Source organism: Oncorhynchus keta, chromosome 21, assembly GCF_023373465.1.
Source record: "Oncorhynchus keta strain PuntledgeMale-10-30-2019 chromosome 21, Oket_V2, whole genome shotgun sequence".
In the NCBI taxonomy this organism is placed as follows: domain Eukaryota; kingdom Metazoa; phylum Chordata; class Actinopteri; order Salmoniformes; family Salmonidae; genus Oncorhynchus; species Oncorhynchus keta.
Genome location: NC_068441.1, coordinates 20,591,389 through 20,618,997, shown reverse-complemented (window position 1 = coordinate 20,618,997; position 27,609 = coordinate 20,591,389). Strand labels below are relative to the sequence as shown.

The following is a 27,609-nucleotide window of genomic DNA, read 5'->3' as shown; positions in this document are numbered from 1 at the left end:
AGAGGAGGGAGACAGACAAACAAACAGAGAGAGGAGGGAGACAGACAAACAAACAGAGAGAGGAGGGAGACAGACAAACAGACAGAGGAAGGAGGGAGACAGACAAACAGACAGAGAGAGGAGAGAGACAGACAAACAGACAGAGAGAGGAGAGAGACAGACCTACAGACAGAGAGAGGAGGGAGACAGACAAACAGACAGAAAGAGGAGGGAGACAGACAAACAGACAGAGAGAGGAGAGAGACAGACAAACAGACAGAGAGAGCAGAAAGACAGACCTACAGACAGAGAGAGGAGGGAGACAGACAAACAGACAGAGGGAGGAGGGAGACAGACAAACAGACAGAGAGAGGAGGGAGACAGACCTACAGACAGAGAGAGGAGGGAGACAGACAAACAAACAGAGAGAGGAGAGAGACAGACAAACAGACAGAGAGAGGAGAGAGACAGACAAACAGACAGAGAGAGCAGAAAGACAGACCTACAGACAGAGAGAGGAGGGAGACAGACAAACAGACAGAGGGAGGAGGGAGACAGACAAACAGACAGAGAGAGGAGGGAGACAGACCTACAGACAGAGAGAGGAGGGAGACAGACAAACAAACAGAGAGAGGAGAGAGACAGACCTACAGACAGAGAGAGGAGGGAGACAGACAAACAGACAGAGAGAGGAGGGAGACAGACCTACAGACAGAGAGAGGAGGGAGAAAGACAAACAGACAGAGAGAGGAGGGAGACAGATAGACAGACAGAGAGAGGAGGGAGACAGACAAACAAACAGAGAGAGGAGGGAGACAGACAAACAGGCAGAGAGAGGAGGGAGACAGACCTACAGACAGAGAGAGGAGGGAGACAGACAAACAGACAGAGAGAGGAGGGAGACAGACAGAGAGAGGAGGGAGACAGATAGACAGACAGAGAGAGGAGGGAGACAGATAGACAGACAGAGAGAGGAGGGAGACAGATTGACAGACAGAGGAAGGAGGGAGACAGACCTACAGACAGAGAGAGGAGGGAGACAGATAGACAGACAGAGAGAGGAGGGAGACAGATAGACAGACAGAGAGAGGAGGGAGACAGACCTACAGACAGAGGAAGGAGGGAGACAGACCTACAGACAGAGGAAGGAGGGAGACAGACCTACAGACTGAGAGAGGAGGGAGACAGACAAACAGACAGAGAGAGGAGAGAGACAGACAAACAAACAGAGAGAGGAGGGAGACAGACAAACAAACAGAGAGAGGAGGGAGACAGATAGACAGACAGAGAGAGGAGGGAGACAGACAAACAAACAGAGAGAGGAGAGAGACAGACAAACAAACAGAGAGAGGAGGGAGACAGACAAACAAACAGAGAGAGGAGGGAGACAGACAAACAAACAGAGAGAGGAGGGAGACAGACAAACAGACAGAGAGAGGAGAGAGACAGACAAACAAACAGAGAGAGGGGGGAGACAGACAAACAGACAGAGAGAGGAGGGAGAAAGACAAACAAACAGAGAGAGGAGGGAGACAGACAAACAGACAGAGAGAGGAGGGAGACAGACAGACAGAGAGGAGAGAGACAGACAAACAGACAGAGAGAGTAGGGAGACAGATAAACAAACAGAGAGAGGAGGGAGACAGACAAACAGACAGAGAGGAGAGAGACAGACAAACAAACAGAGAGAGGAGGGAGACAGACAAACAGACAGAGCTGAGGAGAGAGACAGACAAACAAACAGAGAGAGGAGGGAGACAGACAAACAGACAGAGAGAGGAGAGAGACAGACAAACAAACAGAGAGAGGAGGGAGACAGACAAACAGACAGAGAGAGGAGGGAGACAGACCTACAGACAGAGAGAGGAGGGAGACAGACAAACAAACAGAGAGAGGAGAGAGACAGCCAAACAGACAGAGAGAGGAGAGAGACAGACAAACAGACAGAGAGAGCAGAAAGACAGACCTACAGACAGAGAGAGGAGGGAGACAGACAAACAGACAGAGGGAGGAGGGAGACAGACAAACAGACAGAGAGAGGAGGGAGACAGACCTACAGACAGAGAGAGGAGGGAGACAGACAAACAAACAGAGAGAGGAGAGAGACAGACCTACAGACAGAGAGAGGAGGGAGACAGACAAACACACAGAGAGAGGAGGGAGACAGACCTACAGACAGAGAGAGGAGGGAGAAAGACAAACAGACAGAGAGAGGAGGGAGACAGATAGACAGACAGAGAGAGGAGGGAGACAGACAAACAAACAGAGAGAGGAGGGAGACAGACAAACAGGCAGAGAGAGGAGGGAGACAGACCTACAGACAGAGAGAGGAGGGAGACAGACAAACAGACAGAGAGAGGAGGGAGACAGACAGAGAGAGGAGGGAGACAGATAGACAGACAGAGAGAGGAGGGAGACAGATAGACAGACAGAGAGAGGAGGGAGACAGGTTGACAGACAGAGGAAGGAGGGAGACAGACCTACAGACAGAGAGAGGAGGGAGACAGATAGACAGACAGAGAGAGGAGGGAGACAGACCTACAGACAGAGGAAGGAGGGAGACAGACCTACAGACAGAGGAAGGAGGGAGACAGACCTACAGACTGAGAGAGGAGGGAGACAGACAAACAGACAGAGAGAGGAGAGAGACAGACAAACAAACAGAGAGAGGAGGGAGACAGACAAACAAACAGAGAGAGGAGGGAGACAGATAGACAGACAGAGAGAGGAGGGAGACAGACAAACAAACAGAGAGAGGAGGGAGACAGACAAACAGGCAGAGAGAGGAGGGAGACAGACCTACAGACAGAGAGAGGAGGGAGACAGACCTACAGACAGAGAGAGGAGGGAGACAGACCTACAGACAGAGAGAGGAGGGAGACAGATAGACAGACAGAGAGAGGAGGGAGACAGATAGACAGACGGAGAGAGGAGGGAGAAAGACAAACAAACAGAGAGAGGAGGGAGACAGACAAACAGACAGAGAGAGGAGAGAGACAGGCAGACAGAGAGGAGAGAGACAGACAAACAGACAGAGAGAGGAGGGAGACAGACAAACAAACAGAGAGAGGAGGGAGACAGACAAACAGACAGAGAGAGGAGAGAGACAGACAAACAAACAGAGAGAGGAGGGAGACAGACAAACAGACAGAGAGAGGAGGGAGACAGACAAACAAACAGAGAGAGGAGGGAGACAGACAAACAAACAGAGAGAGGAGGGAGACAGACAAACAGACAGAGGAAGGAGGGAGACAGACAAACAGACAGAGAGAGGAGAGAGACAGACAAACAGACAGAGAGAGGAGAGAGACAGACCTACAGACAGAGAGAGGAGGGAGACAGACCTACAGACAGAGAGAGGAGGGAGACAGATAGACAGACAGAGAGAGGAGGGAGACAGATAGACAGACGGAGAGAGGAGGGAGAAAGACAAACAAACAGAGAGAGGAGGGAGATAGACAAACAGACAGAGAGAGGACAGAGACAGACAGACAGAGAGGAGAGAGACAGACAAACAGACAGAGAGAGGAGGGAGACAGACAAACAAACAGAGAGAGGAGGGAGACAGACAAACAGACAGAGAGAGGAGAGAGACAGACAAACAAACAGAGAGGAGGGAGGCAGACAAACAGACAGAGAGAGGAGAGAGACAGACAAACAAACAGAGAGAGGAGGGAGACAGACAAACAAACAGAGAGAGGAGGGAGACAGACAAACAAACAGAGAGAGGAGGGAGACAGACAAACAGTCAGAGAGAGGAGGGAGACAGACCTACAGACAGAGAGAGGAGGGAGACAGACCTACAGACAGAGAGAGGAGGGAGACAGACCTACAGACAGAGAGAGGAGGGAGACAGATAGACAGACAGAGAGAGGAGGGAGACAGATAGACAGACGGAGAGAGGAGGGAGAAAGACAAACAAACAGAGAGGAGGGAGACAGACAAACAGACAGAGAGAGGAGAGAGACAGACAGACAGAGAGGAGAGAGACAGACAAACAGACAGAGAGAGGAGGGAGACAGACAAACAAACAGAGAGAGGAGGGAGACAGACAAACAGACAGAGAGAGGAGAGAGACAGACAAACAAACAGAGAGGAGGGAGGCAGACAAACAGACAGAGAGAGGAGAGAGACAGACAAACAAACAGAGAGAGGAGGGAGACAGACAAACAAACAGAGAGAGGAGGGAGACAGACAAACAGACAGAGAGAGGAGGGAGACAGACAAACAAACAGAGAGAGGAGGGAGACAGACAAACAAACAGAGAGAGGAGGGAGACAGACAAACAGACAGAGGAAGGAGGGAGACAGACAAACAGACAGAGAGAGGAGAGAGACAGACAAACAGACAGAGAGAGGAGAGAGACAGACCTACAGACAGAGAGAGGAGGGAGACAGACAAACAAACAAAGAGAGGAGGGAGGCAGACAAACAGACAGAGAGAGGAGGGAGACAGACAAACAGACAGAGAGAGGAGAGAGACAGACAAACAGACAGAGAGAGGAGAGAGACAGACCTACAGACAGAGAGAGAGGAGGGAGACAGACAAACAGACAGAGAGAGGAGGAGAGACAGACAAACAAACAGAGAGAGGAGGGAGACAGACAAACAAACAGAGAGAGGAGGGAGACAGACAAACAGACAGAGAGAGGAGGGAGACAGACAAACAAACAGAGAGAGGAGGGAGACAGACAAACAAACAGAGAGAGGAGGGAGACAGACAAACAGACAGAGAGAGGAGAGAGACAGACAAACAGACAGAGAGAGGAGAGAGACAGACCTACAGACAGAGAGAGGAGGGAGACAGACAAACAGACAGAGAGAGGAGAGAGACAGACAAACAAACAGAGAGAGGAGGGAGACAGACAAACAAACAGAGAGAGGAGGGAGACAGACAAACAGACAGAGAGAGGAGGGAGACAGACAAACAAACAGAGAGAGGAGGGAGACAGACAAACAAACAGAGAGAGGAGGGAGACAGACAAACAGACAGAGGAAGGAGGAGACAGACAAACAGACAGAGAGAGGAGAGACAGACAAACAGACAGAGAGAGGAGAGAGACAGACCTACAGACAGAGAGAGGAGGGAGACAGACAAACAGACAGAAAGAGGAGGGAGACAGACAAACAGACAGAGAGAGGAGAGAGACAGACAAACAGACAGAGAGAGCAGAAAGACAGACCTACAGACAGAGAGAGGAGGGAGACAGACAAACAGACAGAGGGAGGAGGGAGACAGACAAACAGACAGAGAGAGGAGGGAGACAGACCTACAGACAGAGAGAGGAGGGAGAAAGACAAACAGACAGAGAGAGGAGGGAGACAGATAGACAGACAGAGAGAGGAGGGAGACAGACAAACAAACAGAGAGAGGAGGGAGACATACAAACAGGCAGAGAGAGGAGGGAGACAGACCTACAGACAGAGAGAGGAGGGAGACAGACAAACAGACAGAGAGAGGAGGGAGACAGACAGAGAGAGGAGGGAGACAGATAGACAGACAGAGAGAGGAGGGAGACAGATAGACAGACAGAGAGAGGAGGAGACAGATTGACAGACAGAGGAAGGAGGGAGACAGACCTACAGACAGAGAGAGGAGGGAGACAGATAGACAGACAGAGAGAGGAGGGAGACAGATAGACAGACAGAGAGAGAGGGGGAGACAGACCTACAGACAGAGGAAGGAGGGAGACAGACCTACAGACAGAGGAAGGAGGGAGACAGACCTACAGACAGAGACAGGAGGGAGACAGACAAACAGACAGAGAGAGGAGGGAGACAGACAAACAAACAGAGAGAGGAGGGAGACAGACAAACAAACAGAGAGAGGAGGGAGACAGACAAACAGACAGAGAGAGGAGGGAGACAGACAAACAAACAGAGAGAGGAGGGAGACAGACAAACAAACAGAGAGAGGAGGGAGACAGACAAACAGACAGAGGAAGGAGGGAGACAGACAAACAGACAGAGAGAGGAGAGAGACAGACAAACAGACAGAGAGAGGAGAGAGACAGACCTACAGACAGAGAGAGGAGGGAGACAGACAAACAGACAGAGAGAGGAGAGAGACAGACAAACAAACAGAGAGAGGAGGGAGGCAGACAAACAGACAGAGAGAGGAGAGAGACAGACAAACAAACAGAGAGAGGAGGGAGACAGACAAACAAACAGAGAGAGGAGGGAGACAGACAAACAGACAGAGAGAGGAGGGAGACAGACAAACAAACAGAGAGAGGAGGGAGACAGACAAACAAACAGAGAGAGGAGGGAGACAGACAAACAGACAGAGGAAGGAGGGAGACAGACAAACAGACAGAGAGAGGAGAGAGACAGACCTACAGACAGAGAGAGGAGGGAGACAGACAAACAGACAGAGAGAGGAGGGAGACAGACAAACAAACAGAGAGAGGAGGGAGACAGACAAACAAACAGAGAGAGGAGGGAGACAGACAAACAGACAGAGAGAGGAGGGAGACAGACAAACAAACAGAGAGAGGAGGGAGACAGACAAACAAACAGAGAGAGGAGGGAGACAGACAAACAGACAGAGGAAGGAGGGAGACAGACAAACAGACAGAGAGAGAGAGAGAGACAGACAAACAGACAGAGAGAGGAGAGAGACAGACCTACAGACAGAGAGAGGAGGGAGACAGACAAACAGACAGAAAGAGGAGGGAGACAGACAAACAGACAGAGAGAGGAGAGAGACAGACAAACAGACAGAGAGAGCAGAAAGACAGACCTACAGACAGAGAGAGGAGGGAGACAGACAAACAGACAGAGGGAGGAGGGAGACAGACAAACAGACAGAGAGAGGAGGGAGACAGACCTACAGACAGAGAGAGGAGGGAGACAGACAAACAAACAGAGAGAGGAGAGAGACAGACCTACAGACAGAGAGAGGAGGGAGACAGACAAACAGACAGAGAGAGGAGGAGACAGACCTACAGACAGAGAGAGGAGGGAGAAAGACAAACAGACAGAGAGAGGAGGGAGACAGATAGACAGACAGAGAGAGGAGGGAGACAGACAAACAAACAGAGAGAGGAGGGAGACAGACAAACAAGCAGAGAGAGGAGGGAGACAGACCTACAGACAGAGAGAGGAGGGAGACAGACAAACAGACAGAGAGAGGAGGGAGACAGACAGAGAGAGGAGGGATACAGATAGACAGACAGAGAGAGGAGGGAGACAGATAGACAGACAGAGAGAGGAGGGAGACAGATTGACAGACAAAGGAAGGAGGGAGACAGACCTACAGACAGAGAGAGGAGGGAGACAGATAGACAGACAGAGAGAGGAGGGAGACAGATAGACAGACAGAGAGAGGAGGGAGACAGACCTACAGACAGAGGAAGGAGGGAGACAGACCTACAGACTGAGACAGGAGGGAGACAGACAAACAGACAGAGAGAGGAGAGAGACAGACAAACAAACAGAGAGAGGAGGGAGACAGACAAACAAACAGAGAGAGGAGGGAGACAGACAAACAGACAGAGGAAGGAGGGAGACAGACAAACAGACAGAGAGAGGAGAGAGACAGACAAACAGACAGAGAGAGGAGAGAGACAGACCTACAGACAGAGAGAGGAGGGAGACAGATAGACAGACAGAGAGAGGAGGGAGACAGACCTACAGACAGAGGAAGGAGGGAGACAGACCTACAGACAGAGGAAGGAGGGAGACAGACCTACAGACTGAGACAGGAGGGAGACAGACAAACAGACAGAGAGAGGAGAGAGACAGACAAACAAACAGAGAGAGGAGGGAGACAGACAAACAAACAGAGAGAGGAGGGAGACAGACAAACAGACAGAGAGAGGAGGGAGACAGACAAACAAACAGAGAGAGGAGGGAGACAGACAAACAAACAGAGAGAGGAGGGAGACAGACAAACAGACAGAGGAAGGAGGGAGACAGACAAACAGACAGAGAGAGGAGAGAGACAGACAAACAGACAGAGAGAGGAGAGAGACAGACCTACAGACAGAGAGAGGAGGGAGACAGACAAACAGACAGAGAGAGGAGAGAGACAGACAAACAAACAGAGAGAGGAGGGAGGCAGACAAACAGACAGAGAGAGGAGAGAGACAGACAAACAAACAGAGAGAGGAGGGAGACAGACAAACAAACAGAGAGAGGAGGGAGACAGACAAACAGACAGAGAGAGGAGGGAGACAGACAAACAAACAGAGAGAGGAGGGAGACAGACAAACAAACAGAGAGAGGAGGGAGACAGACAAACAGACAGAGGAAGGAGGGAGACAGACAAACAGACAGAGAGAGGAGAGAGACAGACCTACAGACAGAGAGAGGAGGGAGACAGACAAACAGACAGAGAGAGGAGAGAGACAGACAAACAAACAGAGAGAGGAGGGAGACAGACAAACAAACAGAGAGAGGAGGGAGACAGACAAACAGACAGAGAGAGGAGGGAGACAGACAAACAAACAGAGAGAGGAGGGAGACAGACAAACAAACAGAGAGAGGAGGGAGACAGACAAACAGACAGAGGAAGGAGGGAGACAGACAAACAGACAGAGAGAGGAGAGAGACAGACAAACAGACAGAGAGAGGAGAGAGACAGACCTACAGACAGAGAGAGGAGGGAGACAGACAAACAGACAGAAAGAGGAGGGAGACAGACAAACAGACAGAGAGAGGAGAGAGACAGACAAACAGACAGAGAGAGCAGAAAGACAGACCTACAGACAGAGAGAGGAGGGAGACAGACAAACAGACAGAGGGAGGAGGGAGACAGACAAACAGACAGAGAGAGGAGGGAGACAGACCTACAGACAGAGAGAGGAGGGAGACAGACATACAGACAGAGAGAGGAGAGAGACAGACAAACAAACAGAGAGAGGAGGGAGGCAGACAAACAGACAGAGAGAGGAGGGAGACAGACAAACAAACAGAGAGAGGAGGGAGACAGACAAACAAACAGAGAGAGGAGGGAGACAGACAAACAGACAGAGAGAGGAGGGAGACAGACAAACAAACAGAGAGAGGAGGGAGACAGACAAACAAACAGAGAGAGGAGGGAGACAGACAAACAGACAGAGGAAGGAGGGAGACAGACAAACAGACAGAGAGAGGAGAGAGACAGACCTACAGACAGAGAGAGGAGGGAGACAGACAAACAGACAGAGAGAGGAGAGAGACAGACAAACAAACAGAGAGAGGAGGGAGACAGACAAACAAACAGAGAGAGGAGGAGACAGACAAACAGACAGAGAGAGGAGGGAGACAGACAAACAAACAGAGAGAGGAGGGAGACAGACAAACAAACAGAGAGAGGAGGGAGACAGACAAACAGACAGAGGAAGGAGGGAGACAGACAAACAGACAGAGAGAGGAGAGAGACAGACAAACAGACAGAGAGAGGAGAGAGACAGACCTACAGACAGAGAGAGGAGGGAGACAGACAAACAGACAGAAAGAGGAGGGAGACAGACAAACAGACAGAGAGAGGAGAGAGACAGACAAACAGACAGAGAGAGCAGAAAGACAGACCTACAGACAGAGAGAGGAGGGAGACAGACAAACAGACAGAGGAGGAGGGAGACAGACAAACAGACAGAGAGAGGAGGGAGACAGACCTACAGACAGAGAGAGGAGGGAGACAGACAAACAAACAGAGAGAGGAGAGAGACAGACCTACAGACAGAGAGAGGAGGGAGACAGACAAACAGACAGAGAGAGGAGGGAGACAGACAGACAGAGAGGGGAGGAGGTAGACAGACAGAGAGAGGGAGGGGGGAGGGAGACAGAGAGACAGACAGAGCGAGGAGGGAGAAAGACAAAAAAAAAGAGAGAGGAGGGAGACAGACAAACAAGAAGAGAGAGGAGGGAGACAGACATACAGACAGGGAGAGTAGGGAGACAGACAAACAGACAGAGAGAGGAGGGAGACAGACAGAGAGAGGAGGGATACAGATAGACAGACAGAGAGAGGAGGGAGACAGATAGACAGACAGAGAGAGGAGGGAGACAGATTGACAGACAAAGGAAGGAGGGAGACAGACCTACAGACAGAGAGAGAGGGAGACAGATAGACAGACAGAGAGAGGAGGGAGACAGATAGACAGACAGAGAGAGGAGGGAGACAGACCTACAGACAGAGGAAGGAGGGAGACAGACCTACAGACTGAGACAGGAGGGAGACAGACAAACAGACAGAGAGAGGAGAGAGACAGACAAACAAACAGAGAGAGGAGGGAGACAGACAAACAAACAGAGAGAGGAGGGAGACAGACAAACAGACAGAGGAAGGAGGGAGACAGACAAACAGACAGAGAGAGGAGAGAGACAGACAAACAGACAGAGAGAGGAGAGAGACAGACCTACAGACAGAGAGAGGAGGGAGACAGACAAACAGACAGAAAGAGGAGGGAGACAGACAAACAGACAGAGAGAGGAGAGAGACAGACAAACAGACAGAGAGAGCAGAAAGACAGACCTACAGACAGAGAGAGGAGGGAGACAGACAAACAGACAGAGGGAGGAGGGAGACAGACAAACAGACAGAGAGAGGAGGGAGACAGACAAACAGACAGAGAGAGGAGAGAGACAGACAAACAAACAGAGAGAGGAGGGAGACAGACAAACAAACAGAGAGAGGAGGGAGACAGACAAACAGACAGAGAGAGGAGGGAGACAGACAAACAAACAGAGAGAGGAGGGAGACAGACAAACAAACAGAGAGAGGAGGGAGACAGACAAACAGACAGAGGAAGGAGGGAGACAGACAAACAGACAGAGAGAGGAGAGAGACAGACAAACAGACAGAGAGAGGAGAGAGACAGACCTACAGACAGAGAGAGGAGGGAGACAGACAAACAAACAGAAAGAGGAGGGAGACAGACAAACAGACAGAGAGAGGAGAGAGACAGACAAACAGACAGAGAGAGGAGAGAGACAGACAAACAGACAGAGAGAGGAGAGAGACAGACCTACAGACAGAGAGAGGAGGGAGACAGACAAACAGACAGAGAGAGGAGGGAGACAGACAGAGAGAGGAGGGAGACAGATAGACAGACAGAGAGAGGAGGGAGACAGATAGACAGACAGAGAGAGGAGGGAGACAGATTGACAGACAGAGGAAGGAGGGAGACAGACCTACAGACAGAGAGAGGAGGGAGACAGATAGACAGACAGAGAGAGGAGGGAGACAGATAGACAGACAGAGAGAGGAGGGAGACAGACCTACAGACAGAGGAAGGAGGGAGACAGACCTACAGACAGAGGAAGGAGGGAGACAGACCTACAGACTGAGACAGGAGGGAGACAGACAAACAGACAGAGAGAGGAGAGAGACAGACAAACAAACAGAGAGAGGAGGGAGACAGACAAACAAACAGAGAGAGGAGGGAGACAGACAAACAGACAGAGAGAGGAGGGAGACAGACAAACAAACAGAGAGAGGAGGGAGACAGACAAACAAACAGAGAGAGGAGGGAGACAGACAAACAGACAGAGGAAGGAGGGAGACAGACAAACAGACAGAGAGAGGAGAGAGACAGACAAACAGACAGAGAGAGGAGAGAGACAGACCTACAGACAGAGAGAGGAGGGAGACAGACAAACAGACAGAGAGAGGAGAGAGACAGACAAACAAACAGAGAGAGGAGGGAGGCAGACAAACAGACAGAGAGAGGAGAGAGACAGACAAACAAACAGAGAGAGGAGGGAGACAGACAAACAAACAGAGAGAGGAGGGAGACAGACAAACAGACAGAGAGAGGAGGGAGACAGACAAACAAACAGAGAGAGGAGGGAGACAGACAAACAAACAGAGAGAGGAGGGAGACAGACAAACAGACAGAGGAAGGAGGGAGACAGACAAACAGACAGAGAGAGGAGAGAGACAGACAAACAGACAGAGAGAGGAGAGAGACAGACCTACAGACAGAGAGAGGAGGGAGACAGACAAACAGACAGAGAGAGGAGAGAGACAGACAAACAAACAGAGAGAGGAGGGAGACAGACAAACAAACAGAGAGAGGAGGGAGACAGACAAACAGACAGAGAGAGGAGGGAGACAGACAAACAAACAGAGAGAGGAGGGAGACAGACAAACAAACAGAGAGAGGAGGGAGACAGACAAACAGACAGAGGAAGGAGGGAGACAGACAAACAGACAGAGAGAGGAGAGAGACAGACAAACAGACAGAGAGAGGAGAGAGACAGACCTACAGACAGAGAGAGGAGGGAGACAGACAAACAGACAGAAAGAGGAGGGAGACAGACAAACAGACAGAGAGAGGAGAGAGACAGACAAACAGACAGAGAGAGCAGAAAGACAGACCTACAGACAGAGAGAGGAGGGAGACAGACAAACAGACAGAGGGAGGAGGGAGACAGACAAACAGACAGAGAGAGGAGGGAGACAGACCTACAGACAGAGAGAGGAGGGAGACAGACAAACAAACAGAGAGAGGAGAGAGACAGACCTACAGACAGAGAGAGGAGGGAGACAGACAAACAGACAGAGAGAGGAGGGAGACAGACCTACAGACAGAGAGAGGAGGGAGAAAGACAAACAGACAGAGAGAGGAGGGAGACAGATAGACAGACAGAGAGAGGAGGGAGACAGACAAACAAACAGAGAGAGGAGGGAGACAGACAAACAAGCAGAGAGAGGAGGGAGACAGACCTACAGACAGAGAGAGGAGGGAGACAGACAAACAGACAGAGAGAGGAGGGAGACAGACAGAGAGAGGAGGGATACAGATAGACAGACAGAGAGAGGAGGGAGACAGATAGACAGACAGAGAGAGGAGGGAGACAGATTGACAGACAAAGGAAGGAGGGAGACAGACCTACAGACAGAGAGAGGAGGGAGACAGATAGACAGACAGAGAGAGGAGGGAGACAGATAGACAGACAGAGAGAGGAGGGAGACAGACCTACAGACAGAGGAAGGAGGGAGACAGACCTACAGACTGAGACAGGAGGGAGACAGACAAACAGACAGAGAGAGGAGAGAGACAGACAAACAAACAGAGAGAGGAGGGAGACAGACAAACAAACAGAGAGAGGAGGGAGACAGACAAACAGGCAGAGATAGGAGGGAGACAGACCTACAGACAGAGAGAGGAGGGAGACAGACCTACAGACAGAGAGAGGAGGGAGACAGACCTACAGACAGAGAGAGGAGAGAGACAGATAGACAGACAGAGAGAGGAGGGAGACAGATAGACAGACAGAGAGAGGAGGGAGACAGATAGACAGACGGAGAGAGGAGGGAGAAAGACAAACAAACAGAGAGAGGAGGGAGACAGACAAACAGACAGAGAGAGGAGAGAGACAGACAGACAGAGGAGGAGAGAGACAGACAAACAGACAGAGAGAGGAGGGAGACAGACAAACAAACAGAGAGAGGAGGGAGACAGACAAACAGACAGAGAGAGGAGAGAGACAGACAAACAAACAGAGAGGAGGGAGGCAGACAAACAGACAGAGAGAGGAGAGAGACAGACAAACAAACAGAGAGAGGAGGGAGACAGACAAACAAACAGAGAGAGGAGGGAGACAGACAAACAGACAGAGAGAGGAGGGAGACAGACAAACAAACAGAGAGAGAGGAGGGAGACAGACAAACAAACAGAGAGAGGAGGGAGACAGACAAACAGACAGAGGAAGGAGGGAGACAGACAAACAGACAGAGAGAGGAGAGAGACAGACAAACAGACAGAGAGAGGAGAGAGACAGACCTACAGACAGAGAGAGGAGGGAGACAGACAAACAGACAGAGAGAGGAGAGAGACAGACAAAAACAGAGAGAGAGGAGGAGACAGACAAACAGACAGAGAGAGGAGGGAGACAGACAAACAAACAGAGAGAGGAGGGAGACAGACAAACAAACAGAGAGAGGAGGGAGACAGACAAACAGACAGAGGAAGGAGGGAGACAGACAAACAGACAGAGAGAGAGTGGAGAGAGACAGACAAACAGACAGAGAGAGGAGAGAGACAGACCTACAGACAGAGAGAGGAGGGAGACAGACAAACAGACAGAGAGAGGAGGGAGACAGACAAACAGACAGAGAGAGGAGAGAGACAGACAAACAGACATAGAGAGCAGAAAGACAGACCTACAGACAGAGAGAGGAGGGAGACAGACAAAAACAGAGAGAGGAGGGAGACAGACAAACAGACAGAGAGAGGAGGGAGACAGACAAACAAACAGAGAGAGGAGGGAGACAGACAAACAAACAGAGAGAGGAGGGAGACAGACAAACAGACAGAGGAAGGAGGGAGACAGACAAACAGACAGAGAGAGGAGGGAGACAGACAAACAGACAGAGAGAGGAGAGAGACAGACAAACAGACATAGAGAGCAGAAAGACAGACCTACAGACAGAGAGAGGAGAGGAGACAGACAAAAAACAGAGAGAGGAGGGAGACAGACAAACAGACAGAGAGAGGAGGGAGACAGACAAACAAACAGAGAGAGGAGGGAGACAGACAAACAAACAGAGAGAGGAGGGAGACAGACAAACAGACAGAGGAAGGAGGGAGACAGACAAACAGACAGAGAGAGAGTGGAGAGAGACAGACAAACAGACAGAGAGAGGAGAGAGACAGACCTACAGACAGAGAGAGGAGGGAGACAGACAAACAGACAGAGAGAGGAGGGAGACAGACAAACAGACAGAGAGAGGAGAGAGACAGACAAACAGACATAGAGAGCAGAAAGACAGACCTACAGACAGAGAGAGGAGGGAGACAGACAAACAGACAGAGAGAGGAGGGAGACAGACAAACAGACAGAGAGAGGAGGGAGACAGACCTACAGACAGAGAGAGGAGGGAGACAGACAAACAAACAGAGAGAGGAGAGAGACAGACCTACAGACAGAGAGAGGAGGGAGACAGACAAACACACAGAGAGAGGAGGGAGACAGACCTACAGACAGAGAGAGGAGGGAGAAAGACAAACAGACAGAGAGAGGAGGGAGACAGATAGACAGACAGAGAGAGGAAGGAGACAGACAAACAAACAGAGAGAGGAGGGAGACAGACAAACAGGCAGAGAGAGGAGGGAGACAGACAAACAGACAGAGAGAGGAGAGAGACAGAGAGAGCAGAAAGACAGACCTACAGACAGAGAGAGGAGGGAGACAGACAAACAGACAGAGAGAGGAGGGAGACAGACAAACAGACAGAGAGAGGAGAGAGACAGACAAACAGACATAGAGAGCAGAAAGACAGACCTACAGACAGAGAGAGGAGGGAGACAGACAAACAGACAGAGAGAGGAGGGAGACAGACCTACAGACAGAGAGAGGAGGGAGACAGACAAACAAACAGAGAGAGGAGAGAGACAGACCTACAGACAGAGAGAGGAGGGAGACAGACAAACACACAGAGAGAGGAGGGAGACAGACCTACAGACAGAGAGAGGAGGGAGACAGACAAACAGACAGAGAGAGGAGAGAGACAGACAAACAAACAGAGAGAGGAGGGAGACAGACAAACAGACAAAGAGAGGAGGGAGACAGACAAACAAACAGAGGGAGAAGGGAGACAGACAAACAAACAGAGAGAGGAGGGAGACAGACAAACAGACAGAGGAAGGAGGAGACAGACAAACAGACAGAGAGAGGAGGGAGACAGACAAACAGACAGAGAGAGGAGGGAGACAGACCTACAGACAGAGAGAGGAGGGAGACAGACAGAGAGAGGAGGGAGACAGACAAACAGACAGAGAGAGGAGAGAGACAGACAAACAGACATAGAGAGCAGAAAGACAGACCTACAGACAGAGAGAGGAGGGAGACAGACAAACAGAAAGAGAGAGGAGGGAGACAGACAAACAGACAGAGAGAGGAAGGAGACAGACCTACAGACAGAGAGAGGAGGGAGACAGACAAACAAACAGAGAGAGGAGAGAGACAGACCTACAGACAGAGAGAGGAGGGAGACAGACAAACACACAGAGAGAGGAGGGAGACAGACCTACAGACAGAGAGAGGAAGGAGAAAGACAAACAGACAGAGAGAGGAGGGAGACAGACAAACAAACAGAGAGAGGAGGGAGACAGACAAACAAACAGAGAGAGGAGGGAGACAGACAAACAGACAGAGGAAGGAGGGAGACAGACAAACAGACAGAGAGAGGAGAGAGACAGACAAACAGACAGAGAGAGGAGAGAGACAGACCTACAGACAGAGAGAGGAGGGAGACAGACAAACAGACAGAGAGAGGAGAGAGACAGACAAAAAAACAGAGAGAGGAGGGAGACAGACAAACAGACAGAGAGAGGAGGGAGACAGACAAACAAACAGAGAGAGGAGGGAGACAGACAAACAAACAGAGAGAGGAGGGAGACAGACAAACAGACAGAGGAAGGAGGGAGACAGACAAACAGACAGAGAGAGAGAGAGAGACAGACAAACAGACAGAGAGAGGAGAGAGACAGACCTACAGACAGAGAGAGGAGGGAGACAGACAAACAGACAGAGAGAGGAGGGAGACAGACAAACAGACAGAGAGAGGAGAGAGACAGACAAACAGACATAGAGAGCAGAAAGACAGACCTACAGACAGAGAGAGGAGGGAGACAGACAAACAGACAGAGAGAGGAGGGAGACAGACAAACAGACAGAGAGAGGAGGGAGACAGACCTACAGACAGAGAGAGGAGGGAGACAGACAAACAAACAGAGAGAGGAGAGAGACAGACCTACAGACAGAGAGAGGAGGAGACAGACAAACACACAGAGAGAGGAGGGAGACAGACCTACAGACAGAGAGAGGAGGGAGAAAGACAAACAGACAGAGAGAGGAGGGAGACAGATAGACAGACAGAGAGAGGAAGGAGACAGACAAACAAACAGAGAGAGGAGGGAGACAGACAAACAGGCAGAGAGAGGAGGGAGACAGACAAACAGACAGAGAGAGGAGGGAGACAGACCTACAGACAGAGAGAGGAGGGAGACAGACAAACAAACAGAGAGAGGAGGGAGACAGACAAACAGACAGAGAGAGGAGAGAGACAGACAAACAGACATAGAGAGCAGAAAGACAGACCTACAGACAGAGAGAGGAGGGAGACAGACAAACAGACAGAGAGAGAGGAGGGAGACAGACCTACAGACAGAGAGAGGAGGGAGACAGACAAACAAACAGAGAGAGGAGAGAGACAGACCTACAGACAGAGAGAGGAGGGAGACAGACAAACACACAGAGAGAGGAGGGAGACAGACAAACAGACAGAGAGAGGAGAGAGACAGACAAACAGACATAGAGAGCAGAAAGACAGACCTACAGACAGAGAGAGGAGGGAGACAGACAAACAGACAGAGAGAGGAGGGAGACAGACAAACAGACAGAGAGAGGAGAGAGACAGACAAACAGACATAGAGAGCAGAAAGACAGACCTACAGACAGAGAGAGGAGGGAGACAGACAAACAGACAGAGAGAGGAGGGAGACAGACCTACAGACAGAGAGAGGAGGGAGACAGACAAACAAACAGAGAGAGGAGAGAGACAGACCTACAGACAGAGAGAGGAGGGAGACAGACAAACACACAGAGAGAGGAGGGAGACAGACCTACAGACAGAGAGAGGAGGGAGACAGACAAACAGACAGAGAGAGGAGAGAGACAGACAAACAAACAGAGAGAGGAGGGAGACAGACAAACAGACAGAGAGAGGAGGGAGACAGACAAACAAACAGAGAGAGGAGGGAGACAGACAAACAAACAGAGAGAGGAGGGAGACAGACAAACAGACAGAGGAAGGAGGGAGACAGACAAACAGACAGAGAGAGAGTGGAGAGAGACAGACAAAAAGACAGAGAGAGGAGAGAGACAGACCTACAGACAGAGAGAGGAGGGAGACAGACAGAGAGAGGAGGGAGACAGACAAACAGACAGAGAGAGGAGAGAGACAGACAAACAGACATAGAGAGCAGAAAGACAGACCTACAGACAGAGAGAGGAGGGAGACAGACAAACAGAAAGAGAGAGGAGGGAGACAGACAAACAGACAGAGAGAGGAAGGAGACAGACCTACAGACAGAGAGAGGAGGGAGACAGACAAACAAACAGAGAGAGGAGAGAGACAGACCTACAGACAGAGAGAGGAGGGAGACAGACAAACACACAGAGAGAGGAGGGAGACAGACCTACAGACAGAGAGAGGAAGGAGAAAGACAAACAGACAGAGAGAGGAGGGAGACAGACAAACAAACAGAGAAACAAACAGAGGAGGGAGACAGACAAACAGGCAGAGAGAGGAGGAGGAGACAGACCTACAGACAGAGAGAGGAGGGAGACAGACAAACAGACAGAGAGAGGAGGGAGACAGACAGAGAGAGGAGGGAGACAGATAGACAGACAGAGAGAGGAGGGAGACAGATAGACAGACAGAGAGAGGAGGGAGACAGATTGACAGACAGAGGAAGGAGGGAGACAGACCTACAGACAGAGAGAGGAGGGAGACAGATAGACAGACAGAGAGAGGAGGGAGACAGATAGACAGACAGAGAGAGGAGGGAGACAGACCTACAGACAGAGGAAGGAGGGAGACAGACCTACAGACAGAGGAAGGAGGGAGACAGACCTACAGACTGAGAGAGGAGGGAGACAGACAAACAGACAGAGAGAGGAGAGAGACAGACAAACAAACAGAGAGAGGAGGGAGACAGACAAACAAACAGAGAGAGGAGGGAGACAGATAGACAGACAGAGAGAGGAGGGAGACAGACAAACAGGCAGAGAGAGGAGGGAGACAGACCTACAGACAGAGAGAGGAGGGAGACAGACCTACAGACAGAGAGAGGAGGGAGACAGACCTACAGACAGAGAGAGGAGAGAGACAGACCTACAGACATAGAGAGGAGGGAGACAGATCTACAGACAGAGAGAGGAGGGAAACAGATAGACAGACAGAGAGAGGAGGGAGACAGATAGACAGACAGAGAGAGGAGGGAGACAGATAGACAGACAGAGAGAGGAGGGAGACAGATAGACAGACAGAGAGAGGAGGGAGACAGATAGACAGACAGAGAGAGGAGGGAGACAGACCTACAGAGAGAGGAGGGAGACAGATAGACAGACAGAGAGAGGAGAGAGACAGACAAACAAACAGAGAGAGGAGGGAGACAGACAAACAGACAGAGAGAGGAGGGAGAAAGACAAACAAACAGAGAGAGGAGGGAGACAGACAAACAGACAGAGAGAGGAGGGAGACAGACAGACAGAGAGGAGAGAGACAGACAAACAGACAGAGAGAGGAGGGAGACAGACAAACAAACAGAGAGAGGAGGGAGACAGACAAACAGACAGAGAGAGGAGAGAGACAGACAAACAAACAGAGAGAGGAGGGAGACAGACCTACAGACAGAGAGAGGAGGGAGACAGACCTACAGACAGAGAGAGGAGGGAGACAGACCTACAGACAGAGAGAGGAGGGAGACAGACAAACAAACAGAGAGAGGAGGGAGACAGACCTACAGACAGAGGAAGGAGGGAGACAGACCTACAGACTGAGAGAGGAGGGAGACAGACAAACAGACAGAGAGAGGAGAGAGACAGACAAACAAACAGAGAGAGGAGGGAGACAGACAAACAAACAGAGAGAGGAGGGAGACAGACAAACAGACAGAGGAAGGAGGGAAACAGACCTACAGACTGAGAGAGGAGGGAGACAGACAGACAGACTGAGAGAGGAGGGAGACAGACAAACAGACAGAGAGAGGAGAGAGACAGACAAACAAACAGAGAGAGGAGGGAGACAGACAAACATACAGAGAGAGGAGGGAGACAGACAAACAAACAGAGAGAGGAGGGAGACAGACAAACAGACAGAGAGAGGAGGGAGACAGACAAACAGGCAGAGAGAGGAGGGAGACAGACCTACAGACAGAGAGGAGGGAGACAGACAAACAGACAGAGAGAGGAGGGAGACAGATAGACAGACAGAGAGAGGAGGGAGACAGATAGACAGACAGAGAGAGGAGGGAGACAGATTGACAGACAAAGGAAGGAGGGAGACAGACCTACAGACAGAGAGAGGAGGGAGACAGATAGACAGACAGAGAGAGGAGGGAGACAGATAGACAGACAGAGAGAGGAGGGAGACAGATAGACAGACAGAGAGAGGAGGGAGACAGACAAACAGAGAGAGGAGGGAGACAGACAAACAGGCAGAGAGAGGAGGGAGACAGACCTACAGACAGAGAGAGGAGGGAGACAGACCTACAGACAGAGAGAGGAGGGAGACAGATAGACAGACAGAGAGAGGAGGGAGACAGATAGACAGACAGAGAGAGGAGGGAGACAGACAAACAAACAGAGAGAGGAGGGAGACAGACAAACAGGCAGAGAGAGGAGGGAGACAGACCTACAGACAGAGAGAGGAGGGAGACAGACCTACAGACAGAGAGAGGAGGGAGACAGACCTACAGACAGAGAGAGGAGGGAGACAGATAGACAGACAGAGAGAGGAGGGAGACAGATAGACAGACAGAGAGAGGAGGGAGACAGACAAACAAACAGAGAGAGGAGGGAGACAGACAAACAGGCAGAGAGAGGAGGGAGACAGACCTACAGACAGAGAGAGGAGGGAGACAGACCTACAGACAGAGAGAGGAGGGAGACAGACCTACAGAGAGAGGAGGGAGACAGATAGACAGACAGAGAGAGGAGAGAGACAGACAAACAAACAGAGAGAGGAGGGAGACAGACAAACAGACAGAGAGAGGAGGGAGAAAGACAAACAAACAGAGAGAGGAGGGAGACAGACAAACAGACAGAGAGAGGAGGAGACAGACAGACAGAGAGGAGAGAGACAGACAAACAGACAGAGAGAGGAGGGAGACAGACAAACAAACAGAGAGAGGAGGGAGACAGACAAACAGACAGAGAGAGGAGAGAGACAGACAAACAAACAGAGAGAGGAGGGAGACAGACCTACAGACAGAGAGAGGAGGGAGACAGACCTACAGACAGAGAGAGGAGGGAGACAGACCTACAGACAGAGAGAGGAGGGAGACAGACAAACAAACAGAGAGAGGAGGAGACAGACCTACAGACAGAGGAAGGAGGGAGACAGACCTACAGACTGAGAGAGGAGGGAGACAGACAAACAGACAGAGAGAGGAGAGAGACAGACAAACAAACAGAGAGAGGAGGGAGACAGACAAACAAACAGAGAGAGGAGGGAGACAGACAAACAGACAGAGGAAGGAGGGAAACAGACCTACAGACTGAGAGAGGAGGGAGACAGACAGACAGACTGAGAGAGGAGGGAGACAGACAAACAGACAGAGAGAGGAGAGAGACAGACAAACAAACAGAGAGAGGAGGGAGACAGACAAACATACAGAGAGAGGAGGGAGACAGACAAACAAACAGAGAGAGGAGGAGACAGACAAACAGACAGAGAGAGGAGGGAGACAGACAAACAGGCAGAGAGAGGAGGGAGACAGACCTACAGACAGAGAGGAGGGAGACAGACAAACAGACAGAGAGAGAGGAGACAGATAGACAGACAGAGAGAGGAGGGAGACAGATAGACAGACAGAGAGAGGAGGGAGACAGATTGACAGACAAAGGAAGGAGGGAGACAGACCTACAGACAGAGAGAGGAGGGAGACAGATAGACAGACAGAGAGAGGAGGGAGACAGATAGACAGACAGAGAGAGGAGGGAGACAGATAGACAGACAGAGAGGAGGGAGACAGACAAACAGAGAGAGGAGGGAGACAGACAAACAGGCAGAGAGAGGAGGAGACAGACCTACAGACAGAGAGAGGAGGGAGACAGACCTACAGACAGAGAGAGGAGGGAGACAGATAGACAGACAGAGAGAGGAGGGAGACAGATAGACAGACAGAGAGAGGAGGGAGACAGACAAACAAACAGAGAGAGGAGGGAGACAGACAAACAGGCAGAGAGAGGAGGGAGACAGACCTACAGACAGAGAGAGGAGGGAGACAGACCTACAGACAGAGAGAGGAGGGGGAGACAGACCTACAGACAGAGAGAGGAGGGAGACAGATAGACAGACAGAGAGAGGAGGGAGACAGATAGACAGACAGAGAGAGGAGGGAGACAGACAAACAAACAGAGAGAGGAGGGAGACAGACAAACAGGCAGAGAGAGGAGGGAGACAGACCTACAGACAGAGAGAGGAGGGAGACAGACCTACAGACAGAGAGAGGAGGGAGACAGACCTACAGACAGAGAGAGGAGGGAGACAGACAAACAAACAGAGAGAGGAGGAGACAGACAAACAACAGACAGAGAGGAGAGAGACAGACAAACAAACAGAGAGGAGGGAGGCAGACAAACAGACAGAGAGAGGAGAGAGACAGACAAACAAACAGAGAGAGGAGGGAGACAGACAAACAAACAGAGAGAGGAGGGAGACAGACAAACAGACAGAGAGAGGAGGGAGACAGACAAACAAACAGAGAGAGGAGGAGACAGACAAACAAACAGAGAGAGGAGGGAGACAGACAAACAGACAGAGGAAGGAGGGAGACAGACAAACAGACAGAGGAAGGAGGGAGACAGACAAACAGACAGAGAGAGGAGAGAGACAGACAAACAGACAGAGAGAGGAGAGAGACAGACCTACAGACAGAGAGAGGAGGGAGACAGACAAACAGACAGAGAGAGGAGAGAGACAGACAAAAAACAGAGAGATGAGGGAGACAGACAAACAGACAGAGAGAGGAGGGAGACAGACAAACAAACAGAGAGAGGAGGGAGACAGACAAACAAACAGAGAGAGGAGGGAGACAGACAAACAGACAGAGGAAGGAGGGAGACAGACAAACAGACAGAGAGAGAGTGGAGAGAGACAGACAAACAGACAGAGAGAGGAGAGAGACAGACCTACAGACAGAGAGAGGAGGGAGACAGACAAACAGACAGAGAGAGGAGGGAGACAGACAAACAGACAGAGAGAGGAGAGAGACAGACAAACAGACATAGAGAGCAGAAAGACAGACCTACAGACAGAGAGAGGAGGGAGACAGACAAACAGACAGAGAGAGGAGGGAGACAGACAAACAGACAGAGAGAGGAGGGAGACAGACCTACAGACAGAGAGAGGAGGGAGACAGACAAACAAACAGAGAGAGGAGAGAGACAGACCTACAGACAGAGAGAGGAGGGAGACAGACAAACACACAGAGAGAGGAGGGAGACAGACCTACAGACAGAGAGAGGAGGGAGACAGACAAACAGACAGAGAGAGGAGAGAGACAGACAAACAAACAGAGAGAGGAGGGAGACAGACAAACAGACAGAGAGAGGAGGGAGACAGACAAACAAACAGAGAGAGGAGGGAGACAGACAAACAAACAGAGAGAGGAGGGAGACAGACAAACAGACAGAGAAAGGAGGGAGACAGACAAACAGACAGAGAGAGAGTGGAGAGAGACAGACAAACAGACAGAGAGAGGAGAGAGACAGACCTACAGACAGAGAGAGGAGGGAGACAGACAAACAGACAGAGAGAGGAGGGAGACAGACAAACAGACAGAGAGAGGAGGGAGACAGACCTACAGACAGAGAGAGGAGGGAGACAGACAAACAAACAGAGAGAGGAGAGAGAGACAGACCTACAGACAGAGAGAGGAGGGAGACAGACAAACACACAGAGAGAGGAGGGAGACAAACCTACAGACAGAGAGAGGAGGGAGACAGACCGACAGACAGAGAGAGGAGGGAGACAGACCTACAGACAGAGAGAGGAGGGAGACAGATAGACAGACAGAGAGAGGAGGGAGACAGATAGACAGACAGAGAGAGGAGGGAGACAGACAAACAAACAGAGAGAGGAGGGAGACAGACAAACAGGCAGAGAGAGGAGGGAGATAGACCTACAGACAGAGAGAGGAGGGAGACAGACCTACAGACAGAGAGAGGAGGGAGACAGATAGACAGACAGAGAGAGGAGGGAGACAGATAGACAGACAGAGAGAGGAGGGAGACAGACAAACAAACAGAGAGAGGAGGGAGACAGACAAACAGGCAGAGAGAGGAGGGAGACAGACCTACAGACAGAGAGAGGAGGGAGACAGACCTACAGACAGAGAGAGGAGGGAGACAGACCTACAGACAGAGAGAGGAGGGAGACAGATAGACAAACAGAGAGAGGAGGGAGACAGACAAACAGACAGAGAGAGGAGAGAGACAGACAGACAGAGAGGAGAGAGACAGACAAACAGACAGAGAGAGGAGGGAGACAGACAAACAAACAGAGAGAGGAGGGAGACAGACAAACAGACAGAGAGAGGAGAGAGACAGACAAACAAACAGAGAGGAGGGAGGCAGACAAACAGACAGAGAGAGGAGAGAGACAGACAAACAAACAGAGAGAGGAGGGAGACAGACAAACAAACAGAGAGAGGAGGGAGACAGACAAACAGACAGAGAGAGGAGGGAGACAGACAAACAAACAGAGAGAGGAGGGAGACAGACAAACAAACAGAGAGAGGAGGGAGACAGACAAACAGACAGAGGAAGGAGGGAGACAGACAAACAGACAGAGAGAGGAGAGAGACAGACAAACAGACAGAGAGAGGAGAGAGACAGACCTACAGACAGAGAGAGGAGGGAGACAGACAAACAGACAGAGAGAGGAGAGAGACAGACAAAAAACAGAGAGATGAGGGAGACAGACAAACAGACAGAGAGAGGAGGGAGACAGACAAACAAACAAAGAGAGGAGGGAGACAGACAAACAGACAGAGAGAGGAGAGAGACAGACAAACAAACAGAGAGAGGAGGGAGACAGACAAACAGACAGAGAGAGGAGGGAGACAGACAAACAGACAGAGAGAGGAGGGAGACAGACCTACAGACAGAGAGAGGAGGGAGACAGACAAACAAACAGAGAGAGGAGAGAGACAGACCTACAGACAGAGAGAGGAGGGAGACAGACAAACACACAGAGAGAGGAGGGAGACAGACCTACAGACAGAGAGAGGAGGGAGACAGACAAACAGACAGAGAGAGGAGAGAGACAGACAAACAAACAGAGAGAGGAGGGAGACAGACAAACAGACAGAGAGAGGAGGGAGACAGACAAACAAACAGAGAGAGGAGGGAGACAGACAAACAAACAGAGAGAGGAGGGAGACAGACAAACAGACAGAGGAAGGAGGGAGACAGACAAACAGACAGAGAGAGAGTGGAGAGAGACAGACAAACAGACAGAGAGAGGAGAGAGACAGACCTACAGACAGAGAGAGGAGGGAGACAGACAAACAGACAGAGAGAGGAGGGAGACAGACAAACAGACAGAGAGAGGAGAGAGACAGACAAACAGACATAGAGAGCAGAAAGACAGACCTACAGACAGAGAGAGGAGGGAGACAGACAAACAGAAAGAGAGAGGAGGGAGACAGACAAACAGACAGAGAGAGGAAGGAGACAGACCTACAGACAGAGAGAGGAGGGAGACAGACAAACAAACAGAGAGAGGAGAGAGACAGACCTACAGACAGAGAGAGGAGGGAGACAGACAAACACACAGAGAGAGGAGGGAGACAGACCTACAGACAGAGAGAGGAAGGAGAAAGACAAACAGACAGAGAGAGGAGGGAGACAGATAGACAGACAGAGAGAGGAGGGAGACAGACAAACAAACAGAGAGAGGAGGGAGACAGACAAACAGGCAGAGAGAGGAGGGAGACAGACCTACAGACAGAGAGAGCAGGGAGACAGACAAACAGACAGAGAGAGGAGGGAGACAGACAGAGAGAGGAGGGAGACAGATAGACAGACAGAGAGAGGAGGGAGACAGATTGAAAGACAGAGGAAGGAGGGAGACAGACCTACAGACAGAGAGAGGAGGGAGACAGATAGACAGACAGAGAGAGGAGGGAGACAGATAGACAGACAGAGAGAGGAGGGAGACAGACCTACAGACAGAGGAAGGAGGGAGACAGACCTACAGACAGAGGAAGGAGGGAGACAGACCTACAGACTGAGAGAGGAGGGAGACAGACAAACAGACAGAGAGAGGAGAGAGACAGACAAACAAACAGAGAGAGGAGGGAGACAGACAAACAAACAGAGAGAGGAGGGAGACAGATAGACAGACAGAGAGAGGAGGGAGACAGACAAACAGGCAGAGAGAGGAGGGAGACAGACCTACAGACAGAGAGAGGAGGGAGACAGACCTACAGACAGAGAGAGGAGGGAGACAGACCTACAGACAGAGAGAGGAGAGAGACAGACCTACAGACATAGAGAGGAGGGAGACAGACAAACAGACAGAGAGAGGAGGGAGACAGACAGACAGAGAGAGGAGGGAGACAGACAAACAGACAGAGAGAGGAGGGAGACAGACAAACAGACAGAGAGAGCAGAAAGACAGACCTACAGACAGAGAGAGGAGGGAGACAGACAAACAGACAGAGAGAGGAGGGAGACAGACAAACAGACAGAGAGAGGAGAGAGACAGACAAACAAACAGAGAGAGGAGGGAGACAGACAAACAGACAGAGAGATGAGAGAGACAGACAAACAAACAGAGAGAGGAGGGAGACAGACAGACAGACAGAGAGAGGAGGGAGACAGATAGACAGACAGAGAGAGGAGGGAGACAGATAGACAGACAGAGAGAGGAGGGAGACAGACCTACAGACAGAGGAAGGAGGGAGACAGACCTACAGACAGAGGAAGGAGGGAGACAGACCTACAGACAGAGAGAGGAGGGAGACAGACAAACAGACAGAGAGAGGAGAGAGACAGACAAACAAACAGAGAGAGGAGGGAGACAGACAAACAAACAGAGAGAGGAGGGAGACAGACAAACAGACAGAGGAAGGAGGGAGACAGGCCTACAGACTGAGAGAGGAGGGAGACAGGCAAACAGACAGAGAAAGGAGGGAGACAGACAGACAGACTGAGAGAGGAGGGAGACAGACAAACAGACAGTGAGAGGAGAGAGACAGACAAACAAACAGAGAGAGGAGGGAGACAGACAAACAAACAAAGAGAGGAGGGAGACAGACAAACAGACAGAGAGAGGAGAGAGACAGACAAACAAACAGAGAGAGGAGGGAGACAGACAAACAGACAGAGAGAGGAGGGAGACAGACCTACAGACAGAGAGAGGAGGGAGACAGACAAACAGACAGAGAGAGGAGAGAGACAGACAAACAAACAGAGAGAGAGGAGGGAGACAGACAAACAGACAGAGAGAGGAGGGAGACAGACAAACAAACAGAGAGAGGAGGGAGACAGACAAACAAACAGAGAGAGGAGGGAGACAGACAAACAGACAGAGGAAGGAGGGAGACAGACAAACAGACAGAGAGAGAGTGGAGAGAGACAGACAAACAGACAGAGAGAGGAGAGAGACAGACCTACAGACAGAGAGAGGAGGGAGACAGACAAACAGACAGAGAGAGGAGGGAGACAGACAAACAGACAGAGAGAGGAGAGAGACAGACAAACAGACATAGAGAGCAGAAAGACAGACCTACAGACAGAGAGAGGAGGGAGACAGACAAACAGAAAGAGAGAGGAGGGAGACAGACAAACAGACAGAGAGAGGAAGGAGACAGACCTACAGACAGAGAGAGGAGGGAGACAGACAAACACACAGAGAGAGGAGGGAGACAGACCTACAGACAGAGAGAGGAAGGAG

General features: G+C 50.8%; 1 protein-coding gene and 1 long non-coding RNA gene across 4 annotated transcripts in view; both read right to left on the bottom strand.

Annotated features, from left to right (window-relative positions):
* The window catches only part of ppfia4 (PTPRF interacting protein alpha 4), a 159,511-nt gene that overhangs the window by 36,230 nt on the left and 95,672 nt on the right, over positions 1–27,609 (bottom strand). The gene's annotated exons all lie outside the window — the stretch shown is intronic.
* On the bottom strand, positions 5,769–21,305 carry LOC127910304 (uncharacterized). Of its 3 annotated transcripts, none has more exons than XR_008074222.1 (3): positions 21,048–21,305; positions 10,905–11,244; positions 5,769–6,313 (listed from the first exon to the last, which is right to left on the bottom strand). It is a non-coding gene; the product is annotated as an uncharacterized LOC127910304 (long non-coding RNA). The 3 variants fall into 3 exon arrangements; XR_008074221.1 differs by lacking the exon at positions 21,048–21,305 and adding an exon at positions 19,471–20,709; XR_008074223.1 differs by lacking the exons at positions 5,769–6,313; positions 21,048–21,305 and adding exons at positions 8,893–9,089; positions 19,471–20,709.